The sequence below is a fragment of the Serinus canaria genome, chromosome Z (assembly GCF_022539315.1).
Source record: "Serinus canaria isolate serCan28SL12 chromosome Z, serCan2020, whole genome shotgun sequence".
Classification (NCBI taxonomy): Eukaryota; Metazoa; Chordata; class Aves; order Passeriformes; family Fringillidae; genus Serinus; species Serinus canaria.
The window spans coordinates 36770479-36794968 of record NC_066343.1 but is presented as its reverse complement, the minus strand read 5'-3'; positions in this window follow the sequence as shown (position 1 = coordinate 36794968).

The window sequence follows — 24490 nt, the reverse complement described above, 5'->3', positions numbered from 1 at the left end:
ACCTTTCAAATATGACTGAGAATGGTGATGTCAGAGATGACGTCATAGTGATGTCAGAGAGATCCTTCCATAAGGCTCTTGAACATGTGCAGGTTTGCTCAAGTGTTCTCTAACCTGCTCATCCACTGCTGAGGGTATGTCTGCCTTCCTCCAGACTTTCCCTCTTGTCTCTGGGCATAATGGATGCATCAAGGCCAATCTTACTCGTAGTGACTGAGGTAAAGAGGGCACTGAGAACCTTGACCTTTTTCATGATCTTTGTCACCAAGTTCACAGCTTACTCAGCAATGGACCAAAGCTTTCCCATGTCTTCCTTCCTGTTTGTGTTCTTGTAACATCCTTTACTGTTGCCCTTGACATGTCTTGTCAGATTCAACTGCAGGTATTTATCGCCTTTTTTTACCCCATTCTTGCAAAACTAAACAGCAAGCATCTCTATACTTCTGGACTATTTGACCATCCTTCAACCTCTTTTATACTTTTTCAGTTCAATCAGGAGCTCCTCGCTCATTTATGCAGGCCTCCTTCCACCTCTTCTTCTTTTCTTCTTGTTGGGATGGAGTTTTTTTGAGCTTGAAGGAGGCATCAACCAACTTTCCTGGATTCTTCTCTCTGTAGGGCTTTATCCCATGATATAATGCATCTGTGATGAAGGTAAAGTGTGCATTCCTGAATCCGTGCTGTGATTTGCTTTTTCTCCTTGCATTCTCTTGCCTAGATCCCAAATTCTACCATCTTATGGTGTCTGCAGCCAAGACTGTTCAAAACTTTTACATCAAAAGACAGTTTTTCTTTATTTTTAAGTGTGAAGTTCACTATTCATTGTTGTCTCCTTGGTCAGCTGGGCTGGGGAAGTTTTTCTAAATGCACTTCAGATAAGTCCTAGGTTGTTTGTGCCCTGCTATGTTGCCTTTCCAGAAAATATGAGGATGGTTGAAGTAATGCTTGCCTACCAGGTCCTTTGAATGTGAAGCTACTTCCAGTTTTTTTCAGGAAAGCCCTGTATCAGATGCCCACCGTGGAAAGACTTGTAATGTTCTGCTGGCTAACCTTGAATTGTATACCCTTGCCTGGCTCCTGAACAGTCCCAAGGATGGTATGCACTCCACACACTTCCATGCCTTCCACTCTCATAAGTGTAATATACACTCTTTTCTTCACAGCATGTATTTCCTGAAGTGAGTTCATCCATTCCTTGCAGTTCTCCAGTCACATGAGTCATCCCACAGTGTCTCTGTGATCTCAAGGAGCTCGCAGTCATGTAACTGCACACAGACTCGTGACTACTGTTGTTAGTTTCCCATGTTATAGACATTGATGTAAAGGCACTCAGAGAGACATCAAGGTTACTGATTCCCCAGAAGAGGTTTCATAGCTGTCTCCAGCACATTTGTACTCATTTCTTTCAGGATTGGATACTTTCTTCAAAGAAGCTAAGGGCTCTCAGCATAACTGTCTTTTGCAACCTAGCTTTAGGTAATAACTTATGTCTTTTTCTTTCTTACAACATATGAGTCTTATTCTAATGTAGACTTTACTCAGACAGTGAAATATTCATAGAATTTTGAATTTTCAGAAGCAGGAATTGAATAATGCTATTCAACGGCATTCATGTCAAGTATGCGTGCAATTTTATCTTGTTGTGTCATTGAGATGACATATTTGATCATTTGTTGTTATAAGTGATAGCACTCTAAAGTTTTCTGACTCTAATATCTGGTGGTTGGTTGGAGTTCATTGATTTTCATCACTATACATTTTCTGAACTATTATAAGTTATATGAAGTATGGATAATTCTGACCTACTTGAGTCATGATGAAAGCCTGTGTATCATTTGACTTAGCAAATTTTTCATTCAAATCTGAAAGAAAAAAATATAGATAAACTTTACAGTCTAGTAGGCCTATTTTTCCCCCTTTCCTTTTATCTTTTCCCATGATTTCAGCTGGGGCCAAGGATGAAATTCAAATTACTAAAATGAGTGGAAAATTTCAGCTTTAATTGGTACATTTGAAAAATACAAAACTAGGAACTGGATTACATCTACATTTTTTTCTATTTTAAACACCTAGAGGTTTTGGAGACTAAACTGGTATACAGAATCATTATTACTCAGAACATCAAAATTCTGACATTGTCTCTGTAGTAAGTCCAGAATTTTTGAGAAGGATTGTATGACTTCATAATATAAGTATATGCATGGATCAATGAGTTCTGAGTTAATGTATTTTTTGTCTACATTCATCTCTTTAAAAAAAAAAAGAAATGTGACTATTGAATGGTACTTCTGTACTGTTATTAAATTTCAAAAGAAAATATTTAGGATCTTTTTTATGTAGGTTATGACTCCCAGTCCTCTAATAAACAATATCAAGAGGCAGATATTTCACCTTATGAGCTTGTTGCTGAATTTTCTGTTTTAGAAATGTGAAGTAGTTTCATATTTTGAATGTGGAAAACTTTCTGTTCCAGAAGCCTCGCAGAAGGCATTGTGCTTGAGGAATTATTTCTGGTCTGTTTGGCCTTGTACTTAGGGCTTGAGAAATCTGTGTGCTCTTGATATAACCTGTAGCTTGCAAGATCTTTGGGAAAAGTAAACTGTGTATGGATCAAAGGGTAGAGTGTAGTGATCCTAGCTGGAAGACTGTTGCACATTGAGGAGTCAAATAGCACAAATATCACAGTTAACCCCTCTTCAGGGGATAGATGTTTGCATCACAGCATAGGAATATCCATTCAGCAGTAGAAATAGGGGTTTGCTGTATCTGAAAGAACAAAAGATTACTCACTATCTATATTTGTATTTTTACTTTATCTTATTAAACAGCTAAGTCATTTCTTGTTGAGCCTTTTTTACATCATTTTTGCTTTCACTTTGTTTCAGTCTCTCATTCCTTATACTGTCTTCTCCTCCCCACTGTCACAAGCCCCCTTTTTAAACTTTTTTGCTAAAAAAAAAAAAAGTTTGTTAAATACTAAAATGGCCTTTACATGGTGCGATTTAAAATGTATTTCTTATCAAAATAAATGTAAATGTTTAAAATAATCACTCAAAATACTGATGCTGAACTTGAAAAAGAACCATGACATTTTAAATATTGAAGGAAATTACTTTCTATTCAGATAATTCATTAAAATTTTAATATGCTGGAGTTTGTGGGTGGGCTGAATTAATCAAGTTATGAACAGTGAAAATAATAGCAGTATACTGTATTCTACAGTTTTGGAGCAACAGTTATGTACTTTGAGGGTATAGAACAAGATTTTAATTTCTTCAATAATAGTACAGTTAATCATTCCCATTCTATTGATTAAGTGAGATATGTTGATGAGTATGATCCTAAATAAGGGTGCTAAAACCCAGCCTGTTCATCACTTACATGTAAAATTGAGCAGGAACAGATATTCTGTGCAGTTTTACCCCACCACCCCCTTGCCCCCTCTTCCTATTCTTGAAGTAAGCAGAATTTTAAAATGTTTTATGAAATCCCCACCAGTGTTCTACCCTTAGATTTAGTAATAAGGCCTCAGGAGTTTTGAGTTTAAGTGTTTACAGTAAAAGGTAGTTTGGAGATGTCCTGGCTTCCATGTCATCTAATCTCTGTAGGTGCTCAGTGAACATGAAATTGTTTCTTTCTCTTGCATGCAGGAAGACAGATGTGTAAATGGAGTTAAAGTAACATGAAACTTTGGAGTTGCTGGCTTTGTTTTTTTTGGTTTAGCAGCTTTTTCAGGGAGGCAAAACTTCTCTCTCTATTCCAAGTTTGCTGCTTGTGAATGTTCCCATATTTTTTCCAGTGTATGAATATTTCATGTTGCTTAATTCTGCTTACAGAAACTTGATTTTATTTCCCACTGATGAATAACAAGACTTCTTTGATTTCTAGAAGTGAGGTACTTTTATAGTTCTATAATAATAATAGGGACTATCAGGGTAGACTTCTATTCATCCTTTACATCTACTTTCTGTGTGCATTTTCTCCTGCTGCTTTTATGTGGTTCCAAAAAGAAAACAGCAAGGAAGTGTATAGCCAGAGAAATATAAAATATAACTAAAGTAAATTCAATATCAATGGTTAGAAATGAATTTTTCTTTTTTTCTGTTTCAAATTTGATCCTCCATGAAAAGCAGTAATTCATTTCACACGGAATTTCTTTTTTTTTCTTATAGTGGTTTAAGTAGCACATAATAAATTATTTTGAAAGAGGTATTTTCTCAATAATTTAACTTACTGGATTGTGTTAGTTTTCCTCTTCATATGTGATAGTACAACTTAAGAAACAGCTAACCACTCACCATGAATTATAGACTTGTAAAGTTAGTGTTACAGCAATTAGATACTTTGATCTGGACTAGAACATGTTAAGAAAGTCATTAGACAGATTTGCTGTGCATAATGAACATAAAAGCTATTTGTATATGATTCCAAAAAGGCAAACATTAATTGGAAGGAAAGTATAGCCTTGGGGTATTGCAAGAAGGCTCTGATTTCAAGCAGATGATTTGCTTGCTTTCTTTTACTACTACTTTTCCTTTTAAATTAATTGAAACATAAAACTTTCAAAGACTAGTGAGTTTTTAGCCTTAAAAGACTGATTTTTAGCTTTTAAAGACCAGTGACAAAATGTCCAGCACACAGCTGGGTAAACATATCATGCAAGAGGTCAACAAAAGGTTCACAAGTAGGGCGCCCCTGAACTATTCTTATAGGAACTGGGGTCACATCAGAGTGGTGACCTGTCAGTATTGGAGTACTGCAAGGATCCCTCTTGGGCCCAGTGCTCTTCAGCCTTTTCTTCAACAGCTTGGACGCAGAACTCAAAGGTTCACTAAGAAATGTGACAAGAATAGTGGATTGGGAGGGGCTGTTCGCTTCCTCAAAGGCAGAGGTCCTGGAGAGAGGCCTTGACAAATCAGAGGCTGGGCAATCAGAGGCTGGTCAATCACCAGCCATATGAAGTTCAATAGGAGAAAGTGCTGGATTCTGCATCGGGCAACCCTGGGTGCATTGGGACAGATTGGGAAATGGGATGCTGGAAAGCAGTGCCATGGAAAGGGACCTGTGGTCTGTCCTGGTCAGTGGCAAGTTGACCAGCACGAGTGCCCTGGCAGCCAGGAGGGCCAGCCCTGTCCTGGGGTGCACCAGGCACAGCATGGCCAGCTGGGCAAGGGAGGGGATTGTCCTGCTCTGCTCTGAGCTGGGGCAGCCTCACCTGCAGGGCTGGGGGAAGTTCTGGGTGCTGCAATATAAGAAAAATACAAAACTATTAGTGAGCAGACAAAGGAGGGCTGTGAAGATGGAGAATAATTTAGAAGGGAATCTGTATGAGGGGCTGAGGTCCCTTGGTCTGCTCAGCCTGGAGACGAGACTGAGGACAGACCTCACTGCAGTTACAACTTCCTCATGAGGGGAAGAGGAGGAGCAGGCACTGATCTGCTCTCTCTGGTGATCAGTGACAGACTCCAGGGAATGGCCTGATGCTGAATTGAGGGAGGTTTAGGCTGGATATTAGAAAAAGGTTTTTCACCCAGTGGGTGGCTGGGCACTGGAACAGGATCCCCAGGGAAGTGGTCACAGCACCAGTGGAGTTCACTAAGCATTTGGACAAGGCTCTCAGGCACATGGTATGATACTTCAGTTGTCCTGTGCAGGGCCAGGAGACGTTTTTTTAGGTCCATTCCAACTCAGGACATTCTAGGATTCTGTGATTTTTTTTTTTTTCTATGATTCAGCAACTGATGATTCGACAGCAGGATTGCTACCTACAGGAAATACTATGTTAGTACCTAAAGTAGACTAATAACCTCCATATTTGGGAGGTTTAGATAAAAATATCCTCTCTATTGTTTGGCACTGTTAATTAACAGTGGAAATATAAATTTTAAACTTACATACACATGTATGATTATGGCTGAAGTTTTGTCTCCATGTAAAAGTGGCACACTTCTAAAGCACACAAGGTAAAGTTAATGATTCTTTTATTCAGATTTCTCTCTTTTTTTTCTACAGTGTTTGTAGATATGATATACTGCATCACAGATCATTAATATTCTGAAATTGGAAAGCCTGTCCAGAAAAGAACGGACATATGGGGGAAAAGCACTGACTAGATTAATTGTTCTAGTAATTTTAAAGAATATCTTTCTACAATATAAGAATACTGCAGGCCATACTCTTTAATCTTGGCAACTCAGGAGAAGGAGAGCTTCTAGGCATTCTGGAGGAATAATATTTACAGCTCAAAACTATTCCAACACGTTTATATGGGCTAAAAGTTATTGCCCGACAGAACATTAAAAAAGCATACACATGAAGATACTTGAATGTTAGTGTGGAAGATATTTTTCACTATTTCACTATTAGAATATTCTGGTGCCTTTTTAATACTTACAACTTACCTGTGGTATAACTGCTGTATTTTACAGAGATTAAGACTTTGATCTGGTTTGCTTGGTAACTGGCACATGGTTTATATCTGCACTTCAGAATTATTTAAAATGTGCACCAGATGCAGAATCTGGATCTATTTCTTCTCTAAAGCAGGTGCCAGAGCAGATACAGACGGTGCTGATTGTCTCTGTGGCAACACGCCCTGTGGGAGTTTGAGCTGGTGGTGCCCCAGCATTGTTCTGGTCTGTGGCACCTGCAATAAACTCCTTCACAATACAATTGAAAGCGACACTTTCACAAATGGCTCCCACCAGTCACAGGCGTGCTGATAAGCCACATGTCATCGTCTGGCAACACGTTTCACTGAGAATGAACCTAGCTGCTTAGCTAGGTTACCTAAAGAACATTAGTCTTGAAAAAGCTGCTGGGTTTGATCGTTAAAGAGGAGCTAACTATACATAAAAGCAGGCTTAGTTATTACCTAGTCTTGCCTAAGAGCTCTAATGTCCTAAGTTAACAGCAACAAAAAGTCGCTGCAGCCTGGCTTCTAGAGACACATGCATGCAGCCTGCAGTATTGTTGCTCCAGGCAACCAACGGTTCCTGGAGAGAATCTGCAGCCCTGAACACCACACAGCCAAATAACCTGTGAGATGGTATTGTCTCTCCTTTTATATTTACACTTCTGTTATTTGGAATAGGATTAAAAAGTACACATCTTCAAAGACAATTATTATATTTATCAATTAATGGCTTGTGCTCATTTGGGAAAAAATTCTTCATAGAATAGGACAAGGGTTATTTTTTGTGCTATCAGTGAAAACAGTGCAATTACCTGAGATAAAATAACTTGATGGATTCAAGATAGAAAAAGTTTCATTTTGAAGGGATGATGCAGTCAGCCTGTGCTTTGGCATTCTTCTTCCTCCCTGAATACCAAATTAGCCCGAAGATGGTGCTAGAATTTATATTGAAAAAATAATGATAAGTGTTGTCAGCTGTTTTTGTCACCTTAGCACGATTCTACAGAACACAGAGAAAGCAACCCCAGTGAAAAGCGTCTGATGGTACAATGATTTAAATACATGAGTTCTGATTTTAGCATGTTTAAATGGGAGGTTACTAGATCAAGCGCGCTCATTTTCTCTAAGTGATCAAATAATGACTCTCTCCAGAAAATGAACAGAGGAGATTGTGATTCACAACTTTCCTTGTGCAAATATTTTATTGTGAAGAAGGAGCAAATCTAAGTCAAATGATTTTAAGTTGAAAACATTATTCTGAAATTATGCTAACGAAATAATTTTTCAGTTTTAAGAAGTAAATTGGGGCTTTTCAAGCAGTGAAATTTCTGGAGCAGTAATAAACAATTTTCACAGATGATATTTTGTTTGTTTTTTTGTTTTTTTTTAAAGCTATTTTTGGTCTGCAAGACACAGACATACCTGTAATACACTAAAGTCTAAAGAAAAGCAGTTGATGAAGGAGGAAATTCCAGCATAATGATTTTGTTCTAATGAATGCAAAGGACTTTTAAAGTTTATTATATAACAATTTTCTGTCTACTGTTTGCTGTGCTTATTCACAGTTCAAGGCCTAAGATTTAATTTTAAGTCCTATGGGTCAGTCACTGAGTCCTTATTCACATGTAAAGCACATTGCCTTGTTCAGGTTCTATACGTACAGTAATTACAGCAAAATTCAATTGACTTGTTGGAATATAATTTTCTGATTATAATAAGGCCCATTGCTTTAGCTGCAATTCTGACTTCAGCCTGATGTTGATAGATAGAGCTTATAATCACCTTCCCTTCCTCTGTAGAACCATCAATCTTGAAACTTAGTTTTATTCCTTCATCTAACAAAGGCAAAAAAAGAGAGCATTCTAAGTAGCTGCATTCTATTTTCTGGAAACAGAGTCTGATTTCTTGAACACTCATCATACTGGTTTTGGCTGGGATAAAGCTGGCTTTGGTCATAGTAGGTGCTACATTTCAGATTTGTGACCAAAAAAAATCTAAAATAATTTTGGGATTTTTTTGTTATCACAGAACAGTACTTATACAGCATTAAGGCCTTTTTGTTCCTCTCATGCTAGGCTACGTGAACATGAACACAGCCTGCACAGGAAATCCCAGCTTCCCAAAGGGACATCCTATACCATGGGTGTCATATGCAAATGTAAAAGCTGGAGGATAAAAAAGAGGAAATTTGGAGTTTGGACTTAATGCATTTATTTTCTTAATAAGCATGATGGAGCCCTCCCCTCCTTGAAATGGCTAATTATTTGCTGTCTGATTAGCGAGTGAATAGCAACAGCCAGTGAGTTTCTTACATACTTTTCTTGTGAATATAGTTTTTGCTTTATCTATTGAATAGTCTTTACCTCAACCCACAATTTTGCTCACTTAGACCCTTCTGATTTGCTCCCCCATTCCAATGGGGAAAAATAGAGGAAGGTGAGTCAGCAACTCTGTGGGTTTCTGCTGTCATCTGTGGCTAAATAGCAACACAGGTAACTGAAAGTAGTATACAATGTTCTTGCTTTTTTCATGTGTAGTCATTGCATTCCAATTTTATGGAATTTGATTTTTTAATATGTCAGGGAAGCCAGTTGTAATGGAATCCATAAATTCACATATATTTTCTCACAGGAAGCACCAATATGTTTGGCAGAAGAGCTTTCTGTCCAAACAGCAAGAAAAAGTGGTGTCAGTCTTGTAATATAAATAATATTAATCGCCCTTATCTAATAAGCTTGAAAGCTTTGTCCAGAAACAGTTATATGTTTTGACAAAAGGTACAATATATACTGCCTGTTATAGAAAAATAGTAACATTTGACTTATGTTATTCAAGTTTATACCATATTCTTCAGCTTTTTAACACCCCTGATCACAACTCCTGAAACATCAGAGCATTTTCTGGATATAGTTTGCCAGTGTTTTGTTTTATTTATTGTTGAAATAAATAGTTGAAAGCAATGTTCATCAAAATAATTTACAACAGTTAGCAGAGGAAGAAATTAACCAATACACAAGGTCAATAAAGGACTTGGGAGAAAGTACTAATGTTGATATTAATGCCATTTATAAATAGCTTACTTAATTATTCAGTGATATACAGCTTTCTTTATTAGAAAACACAGAAGTTGCTTAATAGCACATTGCATCAAAACACAATGGTTCAGAGCACAGAGTTGGACTACCATCAGAATATAAATGTAACAGATGTGTTTTATTGGCATCTACCCTAGAAGGATTATTGGTGCACAAAGATTAAGGCATAAATTTGGCCAGATAATAAAGAATTTTAATCCTTTTGGGGCATGGCAAGTATGCAGAAGAAAAGACGGTGTTAACTGGGATAGGAACAAAAAGTAATGTAATATTTCCTTTCAAAGCTCAATTTATGTGGAGAAATAATAAGATATCTCATCTCATATCTGACAGAATTAATTATTTTGTAAAATACTCTTTGCATAAAAATGATGGTGGTTACAGTATAGCATATAGAACTGCATGGAGTAACCATGACAATTAGAAACATGTAGCTAATTAGATCTGCAAAATGTTTTGCTTCAAAACCAGAATGAAATGGAACCCAGATAATCAGTAAATGTTTGATGGGATCCCTTATTATCAAAATGGACACATTTGAACAGACAGCAAGTGCATAATAAATGCTAGTGAACAAGCTGTTTGCAATTTCAGGAGAAATGTCACCATTTTTTAAAATTAGAAAAAGTAAAATAAATTTTACTTAAATTTATTAAAAAAATAAATATAAATAAATTTACTTAATTTAGTATAAATTTTTTCTTGGGGAACTTCTGTGGTAGTCAGTTTGTGTTGAGATACAGCACTTAAGGCTATATAAACTAGAGACCTAACAAGAAACCCCTAACGAGTTCTTTATTGAAAATAAAAGGAACACTCTCTACCTTTAAATATAATTTCTGAAATATAATAAATTTTAAAAATATTTTTATTACATCTGATATTGTAGTGAAGAATTTTGTCAATACTCTGTAGCTTAGCTGAGACATCTGCAAACCTGTGAACTCACTAAGAATGGAAAGAAGAAAGGTTTAATATTTTTAAGTAGATAATTTAAAGAAGAATTTAAATTCTTTGGCAGCTGGACTTGATGGCCTAAAATGTCCTTTTGGACCTTAATAATTCTATAATATTCATGAAATTATAAAGATACATTCAAGGATTTTTGAAGTGGATTACAAAAAGAAAAAAGGATTTTTTTAAAAAGCTCATGGCTCAGTTGCAAAACTTACTGCTCCTAATTATTTTCAAGGTCCAAACCCAGATGATGGCTGAGCACATGAACATGTTCTCTGGGGAAGTGGTCACACCACCAGCCTGAGAGAGTTCAGGAAACCCCTGGGCAATGCTTTCAGAATTACCCATGGTGTAACTCTTGGGGTGTCCTGTGCAGGGCCAGGAGTGGGACTCTGTGAACCTGATGGATTCCTTCCAGCACAGCTTATTATATGTATAAAGTGTTGGATGAAAAAGGTTAAACTTGGAAAATTAAAAGAAAGATGTCTGATTCCATGACAGAATTTCAAGTTTGTATTGCCAGTGGAAGTAATCAATTAATTTTGTACCAAGAAGGTGAACTGGAACACAAGCGTTTTTTCCTAATCTTAACTTTCCAAATGTTAACTTGATGGATCACAAATGAGATCATTATATTAATTCAGTGCTCTGTAAACTGAACCATGTGAACTAAGTGACTTAAGTCAAGGCTAGGACTTTAAAATCTTCCACAAAACCATTCTGTAAATCATGGGGTCAAGAAACACTGACACACACTGACACTCACTGAACACCTGCTTAGATACTTTAAAAGGCAGTTTACTGCTGTGTATTAGTTGAATAATTATTCCAAAATACATAATAATTACTGAAACACATACGTATATTTATTATTATTATTATTATTTTAAAAATTTTTATTATTAATACATGAAGGAAGCATGATTCTAAAGTGAGGTAAAGCTAAAGCTAAGCCCTGGTATGATCAAATTTCCCCTGGTTTTTTTGTTTAGTTTTGGGTGTTTTTTTTTTCCTATGCAGCTTGGATATGAAAAATTGCTGGTCTCAATCATATTTAAAGTGAATTCTTGTGCTCTCAGTGAAAAATGTCTTAAGAAGTTATTTCTTTCTGTTCTGCATTTACAAATACAAAACAAACTAAGACAAAATTAGAGGAAAAAATCCCCAACAAACAGAAACCAAAGAAAACTTTAAATTATATATTTTCAATCTGAAACCTTTTATTCTGAGTTTCTGTACAGTGAAATAATTACAGCAGACTTACAAAGTATTGAAAATAGGATTTTTAATAGAAAGGCTCAGAGCCCACTGCAGTAATGTGAGTAAGAAAGCCATAACCTAGTGTATATTAGAGTTGTGTGCATTTTGCAGTGTCTTGTCTAGTATTCTAATGTATTTAAAACATATTTCTTCTCAAACTGGTTTTAAACTCTGCAATATCACATTTTTATCAAGTGAATGCAAAAAACTATTTCAAAAAACCCGTTATTTTATGTATTTTTTTTGCTAATATCTATATGTCAGATATGCTCCAAGCAAAGACATTGGATTGAATTTGTATTCAAACTCTGAAAACCTGATTCACTCCAGCCTAATGCCAAACCATGATTGCAGGAGTTAGTCATGAAGAAGATAGAGTAAAAGGGGAAGTTGACCTGCAAAAATTCATCTCAGGTGCGGAGTCTAAGTGGAACATAATAGTACAGTGCTATTCACTAAGTAAATGCATAAGATGGCTTGTGCATTCTTAATTCAAATTTTAAGCAATGTTTAGAAACGAAACCATTACAGTTTTTGTACCTCAGTGAGAAAAATCTTTCTTAGTTCTGAAACAGTGTTAGAAATGTAAACATAGCAATTGTGTGTTACAGACACCAAGGTCACAAGATAATTTTCCCCCCCCATTAGCATAGTCTCATAATGTAGTGTAAGGCCTCCTGCCCATATTCTGTTGCCATCTAGTCTGTGTTGCATTCATCACAAGGAATTATATCTGGTAGTAAATCAGTTGATGTTAATCTAGGTTCTTCATTTCATTACATTTGCAAGTATGCAAAAGATAGATGATTATTTTCATGCCTTACAACAGAAAAAATATTAGAGCTTAAAAGAATGAGGTAGTTTCTGCATTCAGGCCTGTTCTTGCATGAAAAATTGTCCTGAAGGTTTCTGGAGTTCATGAGTTCTGTCCATCTGAATATGGCTGTAAGTCTGACATTCAGACTTACATCATGGAAGTTATCTAACTGCAGATGAGGTCTCTGAAGTCACATTTCTCATATAATCACTCATCTGCATCTGCCCTTTCTTTTCATAGTTTCTTAATCCTACAGTTCTCATTCAGTCTTAAATTATTATATGAAATCTGGGGAAGGACTCTGTTTTTTCCAAAATGAACACAAAAACTGTCAAAGAATTACTGGAGATGGGACTTTAGTTTGATAAAAACTTACAGAGCTGGTGTCAGTCACGTAACATTCTTATTTTGTTATACTTACACTTCTACACCCTTCTGCATAGTTCCCATAATTCCTCACAGCACATAGAAAAATCCTGTGGCATAAAAAACAGCAACATTTTTATGCTTGTAACCAGATGTTCCTAAGCAATGGAGCTTGCAAATTCTGTGGTGGTATTCAGAAGTCTTCTCACCCAGCCCCCTCTAGTCCACCCAGTTTTGGAGACTGATATTATCTCACCCTCTTTTTTATTCCTCCATTCCAGGGAGAAGAAGATGCCTTGTTCCTGCTGAGGTTCTCATCCTTACATGCAGACAAGGTAAAATAAGAGCTTTTCTAAAAAGGGCTAGTTCTGAGAAGAGAATGTCTCCTCCCTTGATTTGAGTGAGTGTTTCTCTTTTAATAAAGCTCTTCAGCATATGTGGAACTCACAACTCTACAAGGAAGCCGAAATATTAAACATTGATTTCTTCCTGGAAAGAAATTATAATGTTTCAATGACTATCCCATCCCAGAAACTTGGTTTATGTGGTATGCACAAAGATATTAATATTTGCTAAACTGTCATTTTAAAAAGGCCTCAAAATGTTCTGGTGTTTTACAAAATTTTTGATTTAAAAGAAAAGAATAATGTTAAATAACAATGGTTTATTGTAAATAAATGGTTTAGCTGGTAAATTGCAATCTGACACAGGTATGGTGGTGAAAGGAGCAACCATATAAAACTAACATGGTAGATACATGCTTTGCAATACTGCTACCCTATACATTGTCTTTATTAAAGATGAAGTTGCTACAGAGACACTCTGTTAAAACAAAGCTTTAATTTCTAGTGGGTAACAAGAATGAGTAGAAAGACTAGTGATGTCTCTATGAAAAAAGAAGAATATCTATTTTCTGAATGATGGATAAATAAGCTGACCGATGACAATTAATTCATTTAAAAAGTGGTGGCACAAGGACTATTCAAGATATTATTAGTTAAAGTGTAAGGATTTTCTTTTACTAGACATGGAATCAAATGTGTAATTTTAATGAAATTTTAGAAAGTATGCAATAAGTCATGGCAAGCCCCACACTAGAAAACATGCTGTTTAGCTACTACATGACAAATTTATGCATTCTAAGAATTATGTATGTGTTATGCTACCTCATTTCCCTCCTGCTGCCTTCTATTGAGCCTGAAATAGTATTGTGAGCCCCATTCTGCCTCTGTATTTCATGGAGAGTATTAGCATGTCACATGTAGATGGTGTCATGCTGACAGCAATGGTCCTCATTCTTTTGCAAAACAGTGTGAAATGTACTGATATTTTAGATCTGTGTGACTGGAAGTGAAGAGAGTGTTGGTGTATGGAAAGTTAACCCATTGATGTGTAACCAGTTGTTACTCCTAAACTGAACAAATGTTATGGATTTACTTACCATGTTCTGGAGACTTCAAATGCTAAGATGGGCAAAAATTGGTGAGGCAGACAAGGACTGGAAACACTCTTCTGTGCCACAGTGTGTGGAGATAGAAAGAAGGCCCCCACAGCTGCTCTGAGAACTAGAACAGCAGGGTGACCAGTCAGATGAACCTATTGCTCCAGCTTTTTGTTGGCAGGGCTCTACTCAGCTTCACTGAGTTGATCCAACTTTTACCATGTGAAAGTCCACAATAAAGACTTCTGTTAGTACAGGGTAAATGAGAAAGCAGAAAGAGTGGTGGCATTCTCAGGTTTTCAATTTCTTGTAAGTAGGATTTACAACATACACTCTCACATGTCACCAACTTTCTGTCAAGTAACTGTGCTGCTTGTTGAGCTACCAAGAACTTTCACTCTGCATTGCAACACCTAATTGTGCTTTTCACCAACGATAAGTGACAAAATGCATCAGTCTGATATCCACTTTACATCATTAAAGAATTAATTAGAATTAGAGCCCTGTGAGCTTTTTAATTAACAAATAATCTCAGTAACAATGAAGGCAATCCAATTGTGTCATACTGTTTCCTCTCATACTCTCATTCATGATCATCAGGGTATGAACTTGATGACCCTTGGAATTTTGCAAAGTTCACTAGTAATTATTTCAGCATATTAATTTTAAGAAAGACCTGTATTTCACCTTGGCAGCACTCAGCTTTAAATGAGTTCTCCTCTTTTTAACTAAATTGAATAGTAATACTTATCACTTTTGCTAGAAAATAGGGATATTGGTAGCATGAGTCATACACAGATGACTCTATGGGCTCCTAAATTAGAATATCCTCAGACCTCTCAGAGAACTTCTGAAGAACTTTGCAGAGTATGACGAGTTCTTCAAAAGAGATCAAGCTGTTTCACAGTCATCCTGTGATGATTTATTAAACACAGATTAGAAGTCCATTTACCTGCTAGTTTGAAGTTTATTGTATTTTCACTCTTTGAGAGATTCAAGAAAGGATAGGGTCATCATTCACAGAGGAATTTGTTAACTATTTTCAAAGAAAAATTGAATTGACAGTGTACTGATAACTATGACAAATATTTGTTTTACAGTTAGCTTATAGGAAATATGTCTCTGGGAGACTCCAAGAGGACGGAGTAGAACTAGAGAGAGATTAAGTGGAATAAGAAATACCTGCCAATGCTTGAATGACCTACCAGACCTTTTGAAGTGACAAAGAAAAGGCATTTAAAATGATGAAAACCCCCTGCTGTCTGATATACTATTCTCTTACTTCCCAGAAGATGTCCTCATTACCCAAACCAAAATGGAAGAGGACCCTGCAAGAGGAACTTCTGCAATCAGTATTAGACAGAATATACTATGAGCTGTAAAAAAGGCTTCTTCTCTCAAAGAAATAAAAAATATCCCTGAAGTATTGTCTAACTCATTGTCTGCTCTATTCATGAATTACACAGGCATATGAATTTCATTACATAATTTACATTCAAGCAACTATATCTTGTCCTGCAAAATAGAGCTGTTTGCGAGAGTCTTAAGCATTTACTAGAAGTGAAATTTTCTTTTTACAGAGAGTCGATATATGTGCATTGCTTAAATCAGCTAATTTGTGCTAAATGGAAATTTTATTTTTATTGATCTAGAAGTCCAAATAAAATTTTAGGGTTTCTTTTGATAATTACTCTGGATGTAAATTGGGCTAGAGAAAATGAATTTTTTTTCCCAGTTAATTTGAACTCATATTTTGACTTACTGATTTGACAAGATACTAGCTTTTATTTTAGGTACAGTTTTTGAATACTATATGGATGCAAAAATGGTATGGATAAAGCTATACTTTTCCATTTTTCTTCCTTTTGCTAGAGCCTTGAAAGGGCTTTAGCAAAAACCTGGTGGCAGGTAGGCCAGATTCTCTGCAGGCTAGTGAATCTCCAACAGTGAGGACTGAAAGTCTTTTTGGTTAGCATAAGGCAGTTTTCCTTAGGGCACACAATGCTTTCTCCAGAATGGAAGCTCTTGAGTGTCATGTAGCCCTATTGGGCATGACAATTTGAAACTCTTCTCATTTGGATTGAAAAGCTTGCCATGTCTTTATGGTTCAAGCAAACACAACAGTGTAAGCACTTAGTAGAATCCTCCAAGATTCTGTTTCTAAGAGAAATTAATAGCTGGTAAGAAAGCATAAAATAGAGTAATGAACTTGTAAGAGGTGTGCCCAATGTTTTATTATCAAGAAAAAACTTATTAACAAAAGAAACTGGTACTCAGTGGCATCATTATTTGTAAAGAACATCTTTCCTCTGCATTTTTTCACATTTCATGAAAAGGAAGTAATAATGTGGGACAGACATTAAGACTCCACTTTTCTATAAGGAGTCCTGTGGTACTTTTTGGAGACCTGAAGTTCAGTGAATATCTTTAATTAATATTTATACTGGTTTTAAACATGACTTACAAAAGAAGACTGTTACCTTCACAGCAGTCAACAATTTATTTTGTGGATCTCTTCCTCTCATGTTTCTCCCTCACCAACTACACAAAACTCATCTTCCAGCATTCTTTGAATTGAATGATGAGATTGTAATGGTGACAGATGAAATAATTTACAGCATCTGATGGTAGCCACTTCAGTGTACATCGGTAATTAATCCACTCTGCCAAAGAAAAGGACCAGAACGCTGACAGGATGAAACCATTACTGAAACTGTGTGCAACCTGCCTGCACTCAGTCTGCATCTGAGTAAATAGACAGGGAAATTTTTCACCAGAGTGGGAGTGCTTTTGGTGAATATTTTCATTCCTCAAAAATTATGAAAAATATAAGTGAACTTCTTATGAACACAATGGGAATAGCAGTTGAGCTGAAAAATACTATTATGTGTAAACATTGACAACATAAGAATCAAATGTGCTTTAGCAGCAACAGTCACCTCATAAATAAATACAATGAGTTGAGAAGCACACAGGAAAGCCTAGAAAATCAGGCTGATCTTTTATCCCATCATTTAATTTTATAATAGCAGCTATGTACTATCTCTGAAAATCTATTGTGATAAAGCTAAATTTTCTGCTTCCCTTTTTTCCCCCATCTCTTTGAAAATGATAAAATTTGTTATGTGGGTTTGTACTTTGGTTATAGTACTCAATTTATGAACAAATATGTATAAAGATGCTGGAAAAATTATTTCTGTTGTTTGTTGTCTGACTTCTGCAAGATATAAGAATGAGATCTTACTGGTTTTAGGAGAAAACTAATTTCTACAGCAAATTTTTCCACGAAGATCCTTTTTTCATGAGTGAAAAATAAAAGGAGAAGAAAAAGAAAATAGAAACAAATTTAGAAGTGTCTTAGACATAAATATATTTGGGGTTTCCTTCAAAAGATTTAGGAATGAGAAGAAAGTCTCTTACAGGGCACTTTGCAGAGGTTTAGATTTCTGGATGTTGGAGACTATATAAATGAGTTGATAAATATCCCTATGTAAAGTTTTCATGAGCCTGCAGATTTTAAGTGAGGAAACTGAGGGACTGTTCTTCTCTGAAATCTGGCTAATTTGCAGAAGATGTTGTCTGTATATAAATATCTTCATAAACTCAAAAATGATGGTGAGGTTTATTTTCGTGTTCATCAAAAAATTGATAAAACACCTGAAGCTTCAAGGTTTGGATTTTCCCTTTGTGGCATCCTCATCTTTGTGAAATGTGCACTAAATCATTTTTTTGAGAATTGGAGGAGATTTGAATGTGATAATTTATGAGATTTATTTACTGTGGGAAGCAAGTCATCCTCTACTTTAGAGGCTGACCAGACTGAAGAAAGAATATACCTCTTAAGTGTTGGAGTGGGTGGTTTTTAGTGGTGCTTTTGTCTGTTCATTTGTTTATGGTTTTGTTTGTTTGTTTTTGAATTTAACATTGATTGTTTGTTTCTTTGGGTTTTCATTTAGCTCAGTTTTTGTTGTTGTTGTTGCTGTTGTTTTCTGGTTTTGTTCTTCCTGAATATAAGGGGTATTTGCACATCTTCCTGTTGTGTACATGTCAGAGGAACACGTAAAATACCCATTATATATATATATATATATATATATATATATATACATATATATATATATATATATATATATATATATATATATATATATATATATATGAACGACTCCACTGTAGATGAATTGGAGTGTACTCGCTTATGAGCTTTGCACCTGTCTGGCAGAGATACAATTTGGTTTGCAGGAAGGAAATAATGACATGGAATTCCTGTGAGCCTTATTTTTTAAAACCTTAATATTTATTTTATACCCCACAGCACACAGTTTCTAGTTACGTCTCTGAGATAACACAGTTTCTAGTTACGTCTCTGAGATTACTAGGTCCTACATGTATGCATGTCCACAAGAATCCATCGTCTCAGGGAGGACTGAGGATTCAGAACTGAGAGTTCAGTGAGAGTTATGGGTTTTGGCAAATAATTTCCTTTCTTTGAGGAGGAATTCCACAGCCATACTGAAACCTTTCCTTTACTAATGTTAAAGAAACCTGAAACACACGTCTTCTCAAAGGTGTATGCATACTCATATCATGTTGTTCACTGAGTAAAATTGTATTAATGAATATTTTTAGGAGCCCGGTTGATGATTTGTTTATATTGTGAAGTGTTAGGTAATTTCTTATTACCTATTCTATCTGATTTTCTCGTTTGTGCAGTGGCAAGTGTGTATTTACAAACTGTAGGCACTTCTGTTTAACTCTGCTTTGGGTGAGTAAATAGATTTTGCTTTCTCTTTAGTGTTTCCAAAAGTCTAATTAACTACCTAAACCAATATCCTCTTGCAGAGAAAATCATTCCTCTTATAATACTATTTTACATGTAAAACCAGCTCTCATTAAATTTGAAAGTTTTTCCTTTTCCTTCAAAATATCTGAAGATATTTTGAAAATATATCCAGATATTTTCTTGGTTTTGCATTCCATTACTGAAAAGCTGAAACTTAAAAACACATTGTGTTTGTTCTTGATCTTAACTGCATGGTTTTCTTTTGATGCCTGTGTTTCACTTAGAAACACATTTTTTGAAGACATTGCAACATGTAGCAGAGGACACTTATAGCCTTGTTTTTTTCATGCTTCTGCACCTAACAACATCTTAGGGAACAGCTGTAGCTCCAGGGGACAATGTTTTTCTGCTTTTGGCCTATTGTCCCTCTAGCAAGTGAAAAAACCTAGGCCTTCTCTGGATTCTCTGATCCAATTTTGCCTCCTCAGTGTTGCTAATTTTTAATTCTGTGTGAAAGTCATGTTTACTTGCCGTCTCACAGAGATGGTGCAGCTATGTGTAAAGTTGCTAAGTTCCTTTTGTGGCACCTCTGCTCACACAGATTGTTCTTGCCTGCTGAAGACAGGGTTGGTAAGATGGATATAACATTTGGGCCCAACATATGAAAGGATGTTTGGAAGTATTTGTATTGTTGTTAATTGATCTGTTTTCATTCCTGGCTAGTTTTACCGATGAAAAAAACCCAGAGGTTTTCTGAAAATAAAATTCTTTTCTCCAGAGGCTTCATAAGGAGCTAAAAGAGGAACCATTCAAACACTGAATTATTTTTGGTCATTTAACAAAAACAATAATAAACTACAGTACAAATGGAGGGACTGAACCAGATTTAGAGTTTTCTCATTGACAAAATGAAAAGAAATATATTTGATATTTATGTTCAATTTATGTGCATTTGAGCTAAATTGATAAAATGCTTAATGATGAATACTGTTGGTGTACACAGGAAAGAAATGTTAAACTAATGCCTCTGAGAGAGAAATTGGGACTTTATCTTCCTCCTTAAGTGTCAGATGGTGGGGTATCCTCGTACTGTACTTTTAATCTTTAATTTTTTCAATTTAATCTTTCAAATTTTTAATTGAAATTCTAGTCAAACATAATTTTAAAATTATCAGAAATAGGAATTGGAATGCAAAAGACTTGTTTTTTCATTTCTGGGAGGGTATTCCACCAAGTAATTTTTTTTTTTTTTACTTCTCTATAATTTCATTCTTGGATGCCATAATAAAAAAAAAATTCAAAGTGGAAGAAATGAAAAAGTAGTAGATGAATATTAAAATAACTTGATCAGGTATTTGGGAAAAAATGTTTAATTTCCAAGAGTAGACTCATAATCATTACCTCACTCTGAGCTTATTCTGTGTCTTTAGAAATCCTGCTAATCACCATGAGCCAGATTCTTGGTGATAGAATTTCTTGCTGAAATAATCACAGTGCCTTTACAGACTGGAAAAGGAAGTCTTATTTACCCTGCCAGTATTTATCTGGAAAACGAGAACCTCACTTTACTATTTGAGAGAATGCTGTGATAGAATAGAGCAGTGTTATCCCACAGATATATATATATATATATATATATATATATGTATGTAAACATTAAGTTAAACACAATTAGATTTTTTTTTTTTCATTCTCTGGGGCATGTGATCATGTGAATATTCAATTATTAACTAATATGTAGGCATTTGTGAAGTAAATGCCTTTGGAATCCTAGAGTAGTAAACAACTCAATCAAATAAGGCTATCAATTTCATATTTACTCATTGTTTATAGCTTTATTAGTCTCCTTGTAGTGTTGATCGGGGAAAACTGATTTTTATAGAATAATTAGTCTGAACACATACCTCATTTATCATCAAATAAATTAAGGTGTGATAAGCTAAAATAAGGATAATGAATTTAAAAATTGTGTTTAGCTATGTCAATGCACAAATCTGTAAGCGCCGATAAAAGGACTTTTTGTAAAAATGGTTGAAGCCAAAGTGCCCTCTGGTATTTCCAATGACTGACCCAATGTCCAGATCCAAGAAGTAATACTGGACTATAACTATTTTTAATTAATTTTATTTTGTGTTTTCTGAATTTTTCTTTTCTGAAGTGAAGTTAGGTTTAGAAATCCCTTATTTACATACAAAGCAGTATTAGGCACTGCTTTTAGAGGGCTGAAAATTATAGAAGAGAAAAGCCAAGTCAGATATCTTTGAATCTCTGCATATTCCACTCTGTATAAAAGTTTAGCAAATTCTCTCTCTCTCTCTCTCTCTCTCTCTCTCTCTCTCTTTGATGGAACTGAGAAGAAGAGTTTGGGGAGAATGTTGAAGAATAAGCCAATGAAGGCTAAGCATTCAAAAGACCCATAAAGTTAGGGTCATAATACTATACTTATATTTCATTTCTGAGGCATTTGAATTTTGACCAATTGCTAACTACTGAGAAGAGAAGATGGAATCACAATTTATACTTTTCAGGTGAGATAAAGATGAAAACAACCGGCCTTGCATTGAGGAGATCATTACCTTTTATTGTTTCGTTTGTGATTTGATACTTTTTTGAGAGCGGAATTCATGGAAAGCTATGCAGAAAGGGCAATAATTTTCCTTTAAGAACAGTGAGAACTACTTGCAGAAACTGGTGGTTGTCTGATGTATGAATTAAAGACCTACTTGATGAGCCACTTATCTCTGCAGGATAATTCTGTTGTCTGCAAATGCATGTGACAGCAGAGGAATAAAGCATTCTCACTGATTCTTTTAGGGATCTTCAAGCAGGATTGTTCTGTGATGATATTGTAGGTATTTGAAATAGGTCTTACATATTCAGTATCACAGTGGTATCCTGAATCTTTAAAATTATTTGATTATAATTTCATCTGTAAAAGTCTGAGAAGTCTGAAAATATCTGGGATCCAGATATTTTAAGAGAAGGTGATCAATGAAAAGCTTTGCCTACATTACAAATTCTGAGACTGAACATATTAATCTTGGTATAAAAGTCTGAAAATCATGAAAAAAACCCAACTTTTTTATAGTTATGGAACAATATTTGGGACAGTCTTTGAAAGAGAAAATCTTATTGCTAGTGTTGCATTGTCTTGTCTAAATGAAAAACTATGGCAGTAGAATATTCTGAATTTATGAGTAGTCTTCCCCCAGGAAACTGAATGGTCTTCTAGTGGAAGCATTTAAGTAACGAAAAATTGCTTTATTTTTTGCTTTTTCTTGCAGACTCTGTAGATTAATCAGCAGGTTTTGTTTCTGGATACAGCACCTCAGCTTTTAAAGGAATAGCAGTCTTTCCTCATATTCTCTTCCCATGTCCTCTTTGTTTTCTAATCATGTTCATCAAAGCATTTTTTATTTTTTATATATATATAGAGTAGCTGGAAATTGTATTCAATTAAATTTTAGTCAGAGAAGAAAGTGCCCTTAGTCCAAGTTCAGATGTTCAAAATCTATCACGCTATAAAAAGCTCTTTCTGTAAAATTATTCATCTTACCACAACAACAATCAACAGTGATTAGTTATTGTCTAAAAGATTTTCAGTTTACAATGTTTTAATTGCTGAGTCAAATTAGAAGGGCCTTTCACTGTTTAGTTTTGCCTATAGGGTAACACAGAAGGTCTATAGGGTAATTTAAAACTTGCTCAATGACATCATATCATGGCCAGGAAGTAATGATTATGACTCACTATTCTTTTCTTAGCTCCGTAAAGTAGAGGAGAGGTAGTTTTGCTACATGCAGAGCATATTCAAACACTAGACTGGCTGCACCAGTCTAGCTACCCCTGACATATATCTTATGTCATATTGCTTATTATAGTCTTCTACCTACACTGTAGGTAGCAAAATGCAGATTATTTCCATTGTGAGTGCTTTAACAATTATTATGGAGTTGAATGAACCTGTTTGTTGATGTAATGGATGACATTAAAAATTTCTTCACATTTGAGAAGTTTTACAGGTCTAGGAAAAAAGAAATGTTTTGGTTTAGCCCTCTGCCCCTTAGATTTTTTTTTGCCAGTTTAAGAGATATTTTTATTGTAGGACAAAGCATTAGTGATCTTGATAGGTTTTGTTGGACTGACTCAACATGATTGATTCTTCTGAAACAAGTAGACAAATCCATGAGATTATTAACTGTCAATGTGAAGCATGAGTAAGCAATGAACATACACTGAAGTGAACCTGAAGGAAAGAACTCATATTTGTAATATATAGCTAGATACCTAAAATCATTAAATAAAGATATTTCCCAGCTATTAGTTTTGTAACTATTACTTTTGCAATAATCATTCTTAGTATGAGAGCTTCATTTGATCGATTTTGCTCTTGACTTTAAATATACAAAGTAACTGGCTTGACCGATTACATTCTGGAAAAGACTATTTGTGACTTGGATGTTTGTAGGATGGATTGAAAGATTTACAAAGACTGAAAAAATATTCCTTAAGACACTTAGAAGCATTCAAAGTTAGTTATATATTTAATGTAATTCACATAAAAAAAGATTTAGGTATAAGACAGCCCTTGCAGCACTGAAATCTAAACTTCATTTATGGAGATCAAATAAGCTAGAAGACAGTTACAATTGTTTCTGCTTATTTCTCCCATAAAATAACCCCCAGACATGGCAAAACAAGCAAACCCTGATCATTTTTCCCCACAGAAAGGAGCTACTCTGCTGCTTAAAATGCAGCTTTAGAGGTTGTTGGTTGAATGGGTCTTTTGAAAATGGCATACTTATTAATAATATCTAAAAGAAATGGAGGTATATTTTATTAAAGATTTTGAAATAGAATGCTCTTATTCTTGAAGATAAGTAGCTAGTTAAGAAAAATAGATGCATTTTTTAAGACCATTCTTTTATCTTCTTGGAATAAAAAGAAGAATCCTAAATTTCAACAGTAGGCAGACAGTCTGAAAGACATGTTTGTAGGTTATGGTTATTTAAGATCCTGAGGTTGATAAACTCTCAGTAGGACCATCTGGGTTTGACTTTATCAGTCATGGGAGACCCAAGAAAGGATGGAGGGACCTAAAGTGTAATTAAAACAGAATTCAGGTACCAGGGTTGAAGTCAGAGTTCTTAAACCTTAATGCATCCAAATTCTGTATATCCCCAAGTTTATAAATAGCTGCACTTTTTTCTGTACGGAGAAATACATTTGATAGGACTGAGTAATTCCTCGTCTGCCTCCTCTGGAGTCATAGCAGAAATCTTTAGAAAAGAGACTGCAACTCCATTTGATGAGGCTTAAGTACTTAGTATTGCATGCATCCTTACTTTCTTTACTG